The sequence below is a fragment of the Gymnoscopelus braueri genome, assembly GCF_963280865.1.
Source record: "Gymnoscopelus braueri genome assembly, contig: SCAFFOLD_257, whole genome shotgun sequence".
NCBI lineage: Eukaryota > Metazoa > Chordata > Actinopteri > Myctophiformes > Myctophidae > Gymnoscopelus > Gymnoscopelus braueri.
In genome coordinates this window covers 16,249-29,846 of record NW_027660469.1, presented here as the reverse complement: position 1 = coordinate 29,846, position 13,598 = coordinate 16,249, and the positions used below count along the sequence as shown (strand labels likewise).

General features: G+C 41.9%; 1 pseudogene across 1 annotated transcript; it reads left to right on the top strand.

The window, feature by feature from the left end:
• Window positions 1-1,871: 1,871 nt before the first annotated feature.
• LOC308081211 (sodium- and chloride-dependent GABA transporter 2-like) lies at window positions 1,872-12,543 on the top strand (annotated as a pseudogene). Its single transcript has 11 exons — window positions 1,872-1,884; window positions 2,230-2,317; window positions 3,381-3,513; window positions 3,603-3,737; window positions 3,863-4,012; window positions 7,356-7,461; window positions 9,018-9,114; window positions 10,424-10,561; window positions 11,048-11,150; window positions 11,910-12,016; window positions 12,358-12,543. The product of its transcript is annotated as a sodium- and chloride-dependent GABA transporter 2-like (transcript).
• Window positions 12,544-13,598: the final 1,055 nt, after the last annotated feature.

The window sequence follows — 13,598 nt, the reverse complement described above, 5'->3', positions numbered from 1 at the left end:
GCCACCAGCAGGTCTAATATTGCAAACATATTTTTGGAACAAAATGCCTTAAATCATGAATGCAGTGTCCCATTGCAGTGAAAAGCCCTTGAACAAATGGCACCCCTTTCACATTGGCCTATTATAGCGCCACCAGGAGGCCACAATAACGTACCTGACCTGGCGGAGACCTGTGCTCCGAGGAGCAATTTTTCTACTTGGGAATGTTTTTCTTGTCAATTAATGTCTTGAAAGATAGTTGCCAGTCTTTATATATCAAAGGATCTCCAGTGAATACCTCAGGCTCTGGCGTTGGAAGACGATTGGCACTTATAACTTCTGCTAGAACACTGACAAAATCAAGGCTGTTCTGATCTTGTGGCAAGGGCGTTGCATTTGGTGCAGCTTGAGGTAGACTTTGGGGACTATAGGGCTTGACTTGTGACCAGCCGCGTATGGTGAATTTTAACGTTGACCGGGCCAGAATCTTAACCCCCCTCGCGCAACAACGGCTGATAAGTCTATTGAGAATTAACGAGCCATTCCGGGTGGAAAATGGAACGCTCGTCCCAAAACACACTGCCCCATTTTTTTCGCGGACCGAGGCCGCCGGTTTAGAACCGGAGCAGGGTGTTTTAGGATGACGGTTCTTCTTCTATTACATCTGAATGGAGAGAGGTGCTCGTCTCTGCGCAATGGAGAACCGGTTTGACGGCGAAACTGGTTTTCTAATGGCCACTCATTAACAATTCGGCCGAATGCAAATGAGTCCCATTTGAAAACAAAGGCGACTTATAGGGTGAGGGGCTGCTAATGTTGTTATGTTGATTATTATTATTTTTTTTCCCCTGGCGGATCTTGCCCCTAAACAGGGTTTACACAGACCGGGCCATGGCCTCGTTGGCCCCAATGACCGTACGCCTCTGCTTGTGACTTGTTGATATTGTGGAATTAATGAGGAGATAGAGATGTGGGGAGCTTAAGTTGTAACTGGCAGAGTTTGAGGAATGAATGGGGAACTTCAGACCTGAATGGCTTGTGCTGTAAATGGCGGAGATAATAATAATAAAATCTGCAAAGAAACAAGTAACTAAAGCTGTCAAATTCTGTAATTGTAGTGGAGTAAAATTAACAAAAATGTGAAGTAAAGTAAAAGTACCTCAACATTGTGCTGTGCATTGTAAGCACTTGTATGGTATACTTGAGTAACTGTACTTAGTTACTTGCATATGTCATTAGAATGCTTTATTCTTCATGCAAAATCAATTTCAACAGTGCCAAACCTCAAATAAAATCTGTATGGGCCCAACATTTGTCAACAAAAATATATAAAAAAAGAAAAAACGATGTATTGCTTGTAGCCTATGCATCATCTAGACATGATGCAGATTCCACGCTTTTTATTTATTTTCTAGGCTATCAGTTGCATTTAGAGCTGAATTATTAGGTCCCTCAGCGTGTTTGCCATGTGTCGGCCAACTCAGCCAAAGTTCCATGTAAGGATGATAACAGACTATCATGCCTTAATGTAACTGGAGGCACAGACGCGCCTCCAGTGTCCGTGGCCAATCTACAAGCAAATTGAAAATATATATTTTTTTAAATAGCAGATCTACAAGCTCAAGCTGTTGTGAGCTTGTAGATCTGCTATTTTCAAAAAACAATCTTGAAATAAAATGTGGAATATTTGGAATAACATTCTAACAACACAAAACTTGTATGGGGCTCCAGCTGGCACACAACATTTTCAGAGTTATAGGGACAAATAGCCTACATATTAATTTGGGTGTCAACAAAAAGCAATACATTGTTACATCGTACAAGCAATACATAGTTTTTTTTTCTGGTCATAATGAAATTTTATGACCAGCTGGCAGCCGTCCAGATTCATCATGACATACACCTGTGATACGCACATTTGAGGGATTGACACGCCCCTTTGTGAATTGCACGTCAGTTGTAGCCTACAGAAAATACACCCTCCTTTAGTAACTTTTTTTACTCCTTATTTACGACCAGCTTAGTGAATCGGGGCCATTGATTTAACACACATTCAATCATTGAACTGTTCAAATCCTGTAGCGTCTGTGATTAACACAATAATCAAATATTTTCAAAATTATTGAAAACATGATTGAATTTCACTTTCATTAGAAGTGCATTATGAATTTAAAATAATTGAAAAGATTGTTAATACTATCAGCATCATTTATGATAACCAAGTTAAATATGTTCTCTCTACTCCATCAGATAATTGTGTAAACTTCTCATCACAAAATGGTTTCAACAAATGGGCTAACCAGACCAACACCACCTCTGCTGCCACATAATTCTGGGAGTATGTTTATAAGAGATGATTATCTACTTTGCATTCTGTTCCTGCTCCCATATCCTTTGCACTACAGGCCAGTGTTGCACACTGTGATAAAGAGCTGTAATTTTTATATTGCAACATTACTAAATAATAAAAGTAACTTTGACTTAAAGTACTTTACTGTATGCTTATATTAGAAATGAACACGGTATGCTAATACATCCAACATGCACTTTCATGTGGAGGATTGTTGAAGAGTATACATTTGTGACTGTGACAAATTACTTAAAGGAGAATTCCGGACAAATTAAGTGTTATCTTTGATGTCTCGTTACTCACCTACCGATGTGAAAAGTAGCGTTCTTTTTTTTCATATATTCCCCTGTCGTCATTTTTTAAACCCCCTCCGTTGTCATAATGGGAGCGCGTGGCTAAGGGAAATTCGTCTATTATAACCGACGCAAAGTTGTTTTTTTCACTACTAGTATTCATAGTAGAGTCTCATGATAGTCAAACATGCGTTGAAACTATCTGCGAGGCTGCCGTCAATGGCGAACGATTTAACACTGGTTGCTTGTTTCCAGATTCTGGCAACACGAGTTGCCAGGTTCTGGAAGAAACAAGCAACCAGTGTTAAATCGTTCGCCATTGACGGCAGCCTCGCAGATAGTTTCAACGCATGTTTGACTATCATGAGACTCTACTATGAATACTAGTAGTGAAAAAAACAACTTTGCGTCGGTTATAATAGACGAATTTCCCTTAGCCACGCGCTCCCATTATGACAACGGAGGGGGTTTAAAAAATGACGACAGGGGAATATATGAAAAAAAAGAACGCTACTTTTCACATCGGTAGGTGAGTAACGAGACATCAAAGATAACACTTAATTTGTCCGGAATTCTCCTTTAAAAGTGGTGAAATTGCCTTCCTTTGAATATTCAGTTATCACACATGTAAAACTGACATTGATGGAAGTATCAATAGGAAACTATTGGTATAAGTAGAGGCTTTCATATATCATCCATTTCAGCCAGACACTAAAATAAATGCATCCCTTCTTTGTACAATCTGTCTGTCTGTCCAGGCGACGAGTGCTGGCTATCTCAGGAGGTATTGAAGAGGTGGGCAGCATCAGATGGGAGATTGTGTTATGCCTCATTGCTATGTGGATAATCTGCTACTTTTGTATTTGGAAAGGAGTCAGGTCAACTGGAAAGGTATTATTGCACAAATATAATACTGATGAAGTCATTCTACCACTGTAGTATTCACTTTTGTATATGCAATAACAACCTATCATTTACAGGTGGTATATTTCACCGCTACCTTCCCCTATGCAATGTTATTGATTCTTCTGATCCGTGGACTCACTCTACCAGGGGCTTTACAAGGCATTGTGTACTACCTCCTTCCTGAACCCTCACATCTCACCAACCCACAGGTAGCAGATTATGATCAGATGTGCTAAGATGAATACAATAAATTCAATAGGCTGATTTCATTCCATGAGAGGTTAACTGAATGGCTTTATGAATGCATCTCTCATTGCTACTTTTGTCAGAACAGGTGTGGGTGGAAGCTGTTGCCCAGGTCTTCTTCTCTTACAGTATAGGGGAGGGTACCTTAATTGTTCTAGGAAGCTACAACATGTACAACAACAACTGCTACAGGCAGGTCTGTTCAAAATGGATTTTGTTAAGTTGCGTTGGTTACTTGGTATCCATAGCAATAAGAGCAATGGGTGGCTGTGAACACATAACCTATATCTGGAACTATACTGGTCCATAATAACTAGGCCTACTGCTAATGACCAAATGTAAGATATCTCTCTTGTCGGGCAGAAACCATCTAACTCCAAAATGTTAATTTTTCAGGAAATGAAAAAACAAGCAAAAAGTGGAGTTAGGATATTTTGTTCATCATTGATAAGAACAGCTGAATGGACCTCCAAGCTCACAATGAGGTTGGAGGTCAAAATGGGGTGGAGCCTGGAGTCAGCTAAACCATGCTCCAATGGAGTTTGCTGGTTTTGTCAGAAGCGCTTTTTAATACTTTTCATTGGTTAAATATTTTGTTAACCAACACACAGACCAGGAATGGGTGTTCAATAGCACTGATTTCTGAAAAATAAAAATACAAGCTCAAAAATGGAGTTGGTTGGTTTCTGCCTGACAGCAACGATATTCAGAATACAGCTGTTTAATTATTGTGAGGTCAAATCTGAAGCTAAAGACTATGATTTGTATTATGTTTTGCAGAGATTCCCTATATCTGTGTTTGCTGAACAGCGCCACTGGGACCGTACCTATGTTCCCCAGGTTCTATGTTCCCCAGGTTCTATGTTCCCCTCCCCCCCAAAAAAAGGTTCTATGTTCCCCGGGTTCTATGTTCCCCGCTCAAACAAAAAAGGGTTCTATGTTCCCCACTCATCCAAAAAAAGGTTCTATGTTCCCCACTCAACCAAAAAAAGGTTCTATGTTCCCCGCTCACCCAAAAATGCAGGAAATGGTGAGACATTTAAAAAGGTTTAAATACATATTTATACCCATTAGTTATTTGTAATTTTTCAGTTTTTAAAGTGTCAAAATATCATGTTTTGAAAACTTCTTTGACATGACTCAAAATCTATTAAGGGGTGTCACGATACATTAATTTCACGGTACATATGATACGATACACGATATTGGGCTCACGATATCGATACGATATTATTATCATTTTTACTATCATCAACATTGGCCATCATCTTCAGTTAAGTGCTTAATTTATAAAGCATATAAAACTAGAAAAAGTGCTCCTCGGAGCACAAGTCCCAATGTGAAAAGGGTGGCATTTCTTCTTAGGCCTTTCAATGGGACACTGCATTCATGATTTGAGGCATTTTGTTCCAAAAATGTGTTTTGCTAAATTAGACCTGCTGGTGGCGCTATAACAGGCCAAGATGAATGTGAAAAGGGGGGCATTTCTTCCTCGGCCTAGTGGGAATCTGCATGCAAAATTGCACGGAAATTGCACACTGCGTTCATGTTTTGAGGCATTTTGTTCAAAACTGACCAATCCTGCAAACTTTGGAAGCCACTGTAAGCCAAATAGGATGGAATATGAAATATCGGACAGATCCATCAGAATCACATGACTATGGAGATGCAGTGTACCAATTTGCGTGTTTTTTGGACAGAATCTGAAGGAATAATCTCCAGAAATGTATTTTACATAAGTCGGCCTCCTGGTGGCGCTGTAAAAAGCAGATGTGAAAAATGCAGTCCAGATGTTTTTTCTTGGCCTCTAGGGAGTGTGCGTGCAAAGTTTCACGCAGATCGGTGCAGTTATAGTTAAAAATGCAAATCGGCCAGTTATAGCGCCACCATGAGGCTGATTTGAAAATGTTCAAGTGGCATTTCTTCCTCGGCCTAGTGGGAATGTGCGTGTGCAATTTTATGGAAATGGCAAGCTGCGTTCATGATTGGAGGCAGTTTGTTCAAAACGGACCAATCCTGCAAACTTTGGAAGCCAACCTTAGCCAATGAGGATGCAATATTGGAAATCGGACAGATCCGGGTTGATCACATGACTATAGAGATACTGTGTACTGATTTGCATGACGTTTGGTTACAAGCTGTAGGTGTAATGGGAACAAATGGGTTTTGCACAAATCGGCCTCCTGGTGGCGCTATAACAGGCCCATGTGAAAAATGTGAGGCAGAGGTTCTGAATTGGCATCCAGGGAGTGTGTGTGCACAGTTTCGCAGCGACCGGGCCAACGGTGCCGGAGATTAGCTGGTAACACACGGACAGGACACACACACACACACACACACACGGACGGACATACGGAGGCTAAAACATACTCTCTCGCCATGCCTTTCGGCCTGGCGGAGACAAAAAGTTACAAAGTTTTTTACACACAAAAATAAATACAACTAGAAAAAGTGCTCCTCGGAGCACAGGTCTATGCCAGGTCAGGTACGTTATTGTGGCCTCCTGGTGGCGGTATATTAGGCCAATGTGAAAAGGGTGCCATTTCTTCCTAGGCCTTTCACGGCAATCGGACACTGCATTTATGATTTTGTGGCATTTTGTTCCAAAAATGTGTTTTGCTAAATTATACCTGCTGGTGGAGCTATAACAGGGCAATGTGAAATGGGTGGCATTTCTTCCTCGGCCTAGTGGGAATGTGCGTGTGAAATTTCACGGAAATTGCAAGCTGCGTTCATGATTCGAGGCATTTTGTTCAAAACGGACCAATCCTGCAAACTTTGGAAGCCAACCTTAGCCAATCAGGATGGAATATGGGAAATCGGACAGATCCGGGTTGATCACATGACTATAGAGATACTGTGTAACGATTTGCATGGCGTTTGGATAAAATCTGTAGGAGTAATGTAAAAAAAATGGGTTTTGCACAAATCAGCCTCCTGGTGGCGCTATAACAGGCCCATGTAAAAAATTTGGGGCAGAGGTTCTGAATTGTATCGAGGGAGTGTGTGTGCACAGTTTCACAGCGAGCGGGCCAATGGTGCCGGAGATTAGCTGGTAACACACGGACAGGACACACACACGGACGGACGGATGGACAGGGGTAAAACATACTCTCTCGCCATGCCTTTCGGCCTGGTGGAGACAATTATGCAAGCTTAAAGGACAACCCATTTTCACCCATTTTCAACATATCTTCATATAATTGGTCCTCACCAATGCTTATTATCATGGTACAATTTTTGTCCAAGATGGCCGCCAGGGGAAAGGGGCGGGCAAGTTTCTGATAGTAATTCCTCCCCATTATGTTCAGTTGTGTGTGTTCAGAGATGATATTAATAATTGGAAATTAAAAATGTATTTTTCCTGCATTTTTGGGTGAGCGGGGAACATATAACCTTTTTTTTGTTAATGGGGAACATAGAACCTTTTTTGGGGTAAACGGGGAACATAGAACCTTTTTTTAGGTAAAAGGGGAACATAGAACCCAGGGAACATAGAACCTTTTTTGGTAAGTAGGGAACATAGAACCTTTTTTGAGGGGAACATAGAACCTGGGGAACATAGAACCTGGGGAACATAGGTACGGTCCCGCGCCACTAGCATAGTAGCTGGATTTGCCGTCTTCTCAGTGCTGGGATTCATGGCTCACGAGCAGGGTGTTCCCATTGATGAAGTGGCGGAGTCAGGTAGCCTACTGCAAGTCACAATGTCTACGTAAATTATATAAAGATGTAATCCATTCTGAAGTCATACAGACTTCCAAACACAAGAATAATCCCACACATTGTGTGTGGGATAATTCAAGCAACGACTCAGAAAGAAGCAAGTAAGCTAGCAGCAGAAGGTTATGAAAGATGTATTCTCTGTGAGTTGGTTAGATCAGTGTTTATCAACCCTGGCAAACGTCCCAATTTTGGGCCGGGGCTACTGCTGAGGTGTGCCGCGCCGTTTGAAGAAGGTGTGAACCCAGCCCCTCAAGAACAATAGCGGCGATCATCCGTCAATCGATACGGCCATCATCCGTTTCACACACAGCCACGGCCCACGCCCGAGTCCATTCAGTGTAGCGACCATCACCCATAGGAATGCAAATATGTTGGCCTACCTGGTACTGTATAAAAAGGGCACAGGGTATATGCTTTGGCACTCAGTATTACTACATTGTGGTTCGGAACGGGCCGATACGGCGGCCAAGAGCCAAGAGGGGCTGTCATATTATAACCTGCCATGATGATGAATGTCCGACAATAAAACACTAACTAACTAACTGTACTAACTTTAAATCAACATAAGTGTTAGATTTCTTATAAAGTGCTTCTAAATCACTCCAGGGTGTTAGTGTGAACGTAATTTGTGGTGTTTAATTACTCCACGGAGATCGGTAGATGGTCTGTTCACTCGCAGCTGCGGTAACCGAAAGTCTCGCCCCAAAGCACGCTAACCCCATTTGTTTTCGCGGACCAGCGGTTCTTGTATTTGTTTTACTGAGGATAAGGTTAGAAATAAGTTTAGTATTAGGCATAGTTTTACTGATGTTACGTTTAGGAATAAGGTTAGGTTTAGACATAGTTTACTGAGGTTACGTTTAGGAATACCAGGTGGGCGACTGTGTTTTGGGGCGAGTGTTTTGGTAACCGTCTGTAGTGGGTAACTGCGCATGCGTCCGCAATAATGCTATCACTTTTTACTAAGGTGAAATCAGACTCCTCCAGTCAGCACTGACCCAAGTTGGTATATTTGTATGCCAAAGACATTATGTAATGTTTGTAAGGTTTCTTTATTACATCTTGTGTACATGAGTAAATATTTTGTAGCAGCAATAAAATTATTGGGGGGACATTATATATATATATATATATATATATATATATATATATATATATATATATATATATATATATACACACACACAGTATATATAATATATGCACACCGTATATCTAGGTGTGCCCTGGGATCTTTTGGCTATGCCAGGTGTGCCTTGGCACCAAAAAGGTTGGGAAACACTGGGTTAGATTATGTTAAGGGTTATAATATGCCAGCTGACCACTCAGTAGAAGTACCACTGTGCACTGAATTGGCACTGCCAGTGATGATTTGGTAGAATTCGCATCTGAGGAGACACTGGCAGCCCTGTTGCATCAGGGCTTGGTTGTGGCTCAGACTCATACACCGGCTCATGGTTGGATAACATTGAGCAACGACAAATGGTAATGATCTACTGTTATGTTTCTGTTTTCAGGTCCAGGGCTGGCCTTCATTGCATACCCTCAGGCAGTAGCCATGATGCCCCTACCTTTTTCTTTTTCATGATCATTCTCTTGGGTCTGGATACACAGGTAATGTACAAATGGAAGATTACATTTGATACTGACATATATTAGTGGTTGCTGTGAAATCACTTTGCTAAATTTTGTGGTTTTGGGCTAGTGACTTTGGTTGTTGTAAAATACCCCTTTATGTAGGTTATTGCGCGACAGGACGCGCAATAACCCCACGTTTGCAACTACTTTCGCCTGCGCACTTCACCGGGTATGGTCTAGTAATTTATAAAGCAGCTTAAGTAAGTTCTCACTATAAACCCCTTTGTTTCAGAGAACATATAGACACTAATAACAAATATAATGCAGCTGAGAAACTTTGGTCAACTTCATTATGTACTTGCATAATACATGGTCGTTTGGTCGCAAAAAAAAGACCTAGTCTACTTTGGAACTGATGGATAGCAGGATAGGGTTCTGTGCAGACTGCAGTCCATTTGGAAACACTTGGACCCTACCTGGTCGTAGTGTTGTCTGGTTGCTCCTGACATTATCAGAATGGTAGCAGCTAAATCCTTTGATCTCTGATGACCGCAACATTCTCTGTGTCCTCCTACAATACTTTCGGTTTTGGTCCCCCCAACTTGAAAGCACCAGGAGATTGTTTGCTTATAATTATTCACAACAAATCTTTGGATTTGATGATAACTCCCATGGTCGCTAGTTTGAGTCGTGGGAGTCAAACACTTTCTGTTTCTTTTTCCTCAGTAGCTTTCACTGTTTTAAAATACTTGCTTAAATCTGCACACTTTGCAGCTTTTGCACAGATAGCTCTTGTATCCTCTCATTATGTTATACAAGTAAGACGCGCGAACGCTGGAAGCGAACGCAGCTCGAAAATATTGTGTAATTACGGACTTGTGTGTGTGTGTTTTGACTGTAGCTGCCCTCTGGCGCACTCTGGCGGCTGCACACAGGCAGTGCACGCCACGCACACAATATTGCACACAGAGACACAGAGACACACACACACACACACACACAAGACGAGCAGAGTTTCATAGTAGGCTCCACTTGGGCGGAGGCGCCGCGTTCGCAATTATGTTTTTGAGCTCCTGATTATTTTCTTTCCCCAAATTCGACAAGCCAGTGAATGAAATCACATGTTGGCTGGGGGCCGTGTGATGGAATACAAGAACGCCTCGTCCTAAAACACCCTCGCCCCGGGTCTAATCCGGCAGCCACGGTCCGCGAAAAAAATGGGGCAGTGTGTTTTATAGGACGAGCGTTCCGTTTTCCACACGTTTGCTGTTTTGTTTTTTTTTTGCTGTGAGAGGGGGAAAAAAGCGTGTGATTGTGATTGCTCTGTCATTGTGTTTTTGTTTAGTTTGTTGCAATGGAGGTGGTGATGACATCCATTACAGATATGTTTCCCACAGTGCTGCGTAGGACAGGGCGACGGGAGATCTTCCTTCTCATATTCTGCATTATCTGCTTCTTCTCCCAGCTTCTCATGATCACTGAGGTCAGTATTCATTTTATTTTGTCTTCTTCTTATGCATAAAGGCATCGGCATCTAATACTACACAACACTATAGCTTGGCGGGTAACAAGCTAACAATGCCTGCCTGTTGCGAAGTAGGCATCATAGTAGCAAAGTGACCACCACAAAAACAATCTAAAGGAAATGTTAAAGTGCCGTTGGCAATATTGAGACAAAATGTGCTCAAAGGTGGGATAAAGAGGTTCATAATAGTAGCATTAAAAGCTTGCACTGTGGGTGACCACTAATTCTTCCAAAAGGTCAGAAATGCTGACAGAAAAACAGAAACAGAAAAAAAGAGAATAAAGCTCAGATTCTCAACTGCACCCTGGGAAAACACATTTAAAATATCTAGGTTAGATTCAGGTGTGACCCTATGGGTGTGACCTATTGTTTGAACACCAAACAACAGAAAATAAACTTTGTTGCAAATTGCAATCACACCTCATGTCTCTTGCCACCAGGGGGGGGGGGGTGTATGTGTTCCAGCTATTAGACTACTATGCCTGTAATGGAGCCTGCCTTCTCTTTCTTGCTGTGTTTGAGTCCCTGGCTTTGGGCTGGATATTTGGTGGGTATTCTATTTCAGAAATGATTCAAAGTCATTCACAAGCAATCGCAGTGTCCAAACAGTTCAACAGCTAACCTCTGTCCATAACCAGGGATGAGCTGTAGGGGGTGCTATGGGGGCGACCCCTTAGTTCTGGCGCTATGGGGGCTGGGGGGCTGGGAGCTCCAAAATGCACGTGCGAGCACGCACCGTCAGCTGCGGTCTTTAACACCTTAAAGTTTAAACAATAGCCTCTCAAGGTTCGCGCCTTCAGCGGCGAGCCGTTCTCAATAGCGTCTACCTGGCTGCTTTGCATAACATTAGGCTACTCGAGAAAAGCCATGGACTTGAATTGAATGTGTACATTCCTCTCACAATGAGAGACAACAGTCTCTGCACTGCAGAGTGTGAAGGGGATCGCTTAGAAGAGGACCCAGTTCTCTGAGACAAGACAAAGACAAGTTGTCTGATTATTTTAAGTACTTATGTGTGTGGGTGAGTCTATGTAAAGGGCTTTTATATAAAACTAAAAGGAAAATAAAATAATTAATTAATTGAAACAAAAATAAAAACAACAAATTAACAATGCAACTAAATAATAAGATATAATTACATTAAAAATCACATGTTGAATACAGTATTTCAACTAGCACTGAGCTGATTGGCTATGTGCACATGCGTGCACGTGTGCGTGCACGTGACGTCAGAAAATATAGCCCCCCTAGTTCAAAAATCCACAGCTCATCACTGTCCATAACCCTGTACCAAATTCTGAATCAGGAGCAGATCGTATGTGTGGCATCATACATGACATGTGTTGGACAGGCGTGCGCCCCAATCCCATGTTCAAACTCTGCTGGCTCTATCTCACCCCCTTGGTCTCACTGGTGAGTTGAAGCAACATTATCTAGCAGTGGTTTACAACTGTGGTCCTGGTGACAAGACTTTATCCACATTCAGATAATTGTATTCACCTTATGTCCCGTCTCAGAAACAGAAATAGTCCCTGAGTAGATGGCTTGAATGAAAACCAATAGCCTGCGCTTTTTTGAATAATGTCAGTCTTACTTGGAAATGCCCCATATCCATATAGTTTAAGCCTCAAAATGGAGCAATCTAAAACAATGCACAGCATTTGAATTCAAATTCCAAATAAAGTCAGACAACAAAATAAATATCCATAACATGTATAGGCACAAAAGCTTTTTTTTTTCCTTTCTCCCCTCAGCTCTGTTTCATAGGTTCCTTAGTGGAGTACCAGCCCCTAACTTACAACCGTTGGTATATCTATCCAGAATGGGCCAACGTTATGGGCTGGCTGTTTGCTCTCTCCTCCATTGTACTTGTACCAGGGTGGGCACAGATGAAACTGACCACTGGGCCAGGGACCCTCCGCCAGGTGAGAGTACGGTAGGTGGTAACATTTTTGGAATAATTCATTTGAGAGATATACTGTGACAGTGGATTATGTTCTGTAGGTGTAAATGTGGTGCTTGGGATATCTTGAATGATTAACGTTGTACCATGCAGTCCCCACACTGATTCAACTCAGCAACATTACCATTTTGTCTTATTTGTGCCTACCCTGCTAACTAAAGTCTTCAGAATTAATGAAATATGGTGATGAGGGCCTAAAGAATTGTTGCTGACATGGTGCCTCATCATAAGTCCATAATTGTTTTCCTAACTACCAAGGGGGAAAAAAAACGAATCTGCCACTGCTCATCTCAACAGCAATGTCCTTGTAAACACTATCACTACAAACATCAGCAACTGTCCGATTTGATACTCTTTAAAGGGAAAATCCACCCTAATACAGAATTGGCATTCTGCTATTCCAATGACTAGAGGTTCAGGCCGCTTCGCGGCCCTCACATCTATAGATCGGTCCGCGTTGCGGCCCTCACAGCTCTACTTTGCACCAGTTATCCAACTGATATGGAGATCTGTATCTGGCAGTCTGGTCCTTTTTATGGGCATATGGAGATCTCTGTAAGCTGTATTTGTTAGGGCCTGATGCCATGATGACACATTGAGGTTAGACAACACAGTCCATATTTGGCCGTAGCTGTATTGGGAAGTCCTTATATGTAACTGTGGCTGGAGAGAGGGGCATCAAGTCGCCCGTTGTGAAACAGTAGAAAAGAGCAAAATAAGTTAGATTTTTTTTCGATTAGCGAGGCTAGTTAGCTTAGCCTTGTTAGCTCGTTGTCAGGCGTCATGGCTGAACTTCAACCTGGTGTTTGCATTTCCCCATTTACCACCCGTACATCTACATAAACGTTCATATTTCAAATATAAAGTGCTTATCCCATGGCCACGGATGTTAAAATTGTGTACGGGTCCGCATAAGTACCCGTATATTCCGTATTGTTCAATAAAAAGCATTTTAAGTAAATTGTAACATCTGTGGCCATGGGGTAAGGACTTTATATTTCAAATCTGAACGTTTATGTAGATGTACAGGCT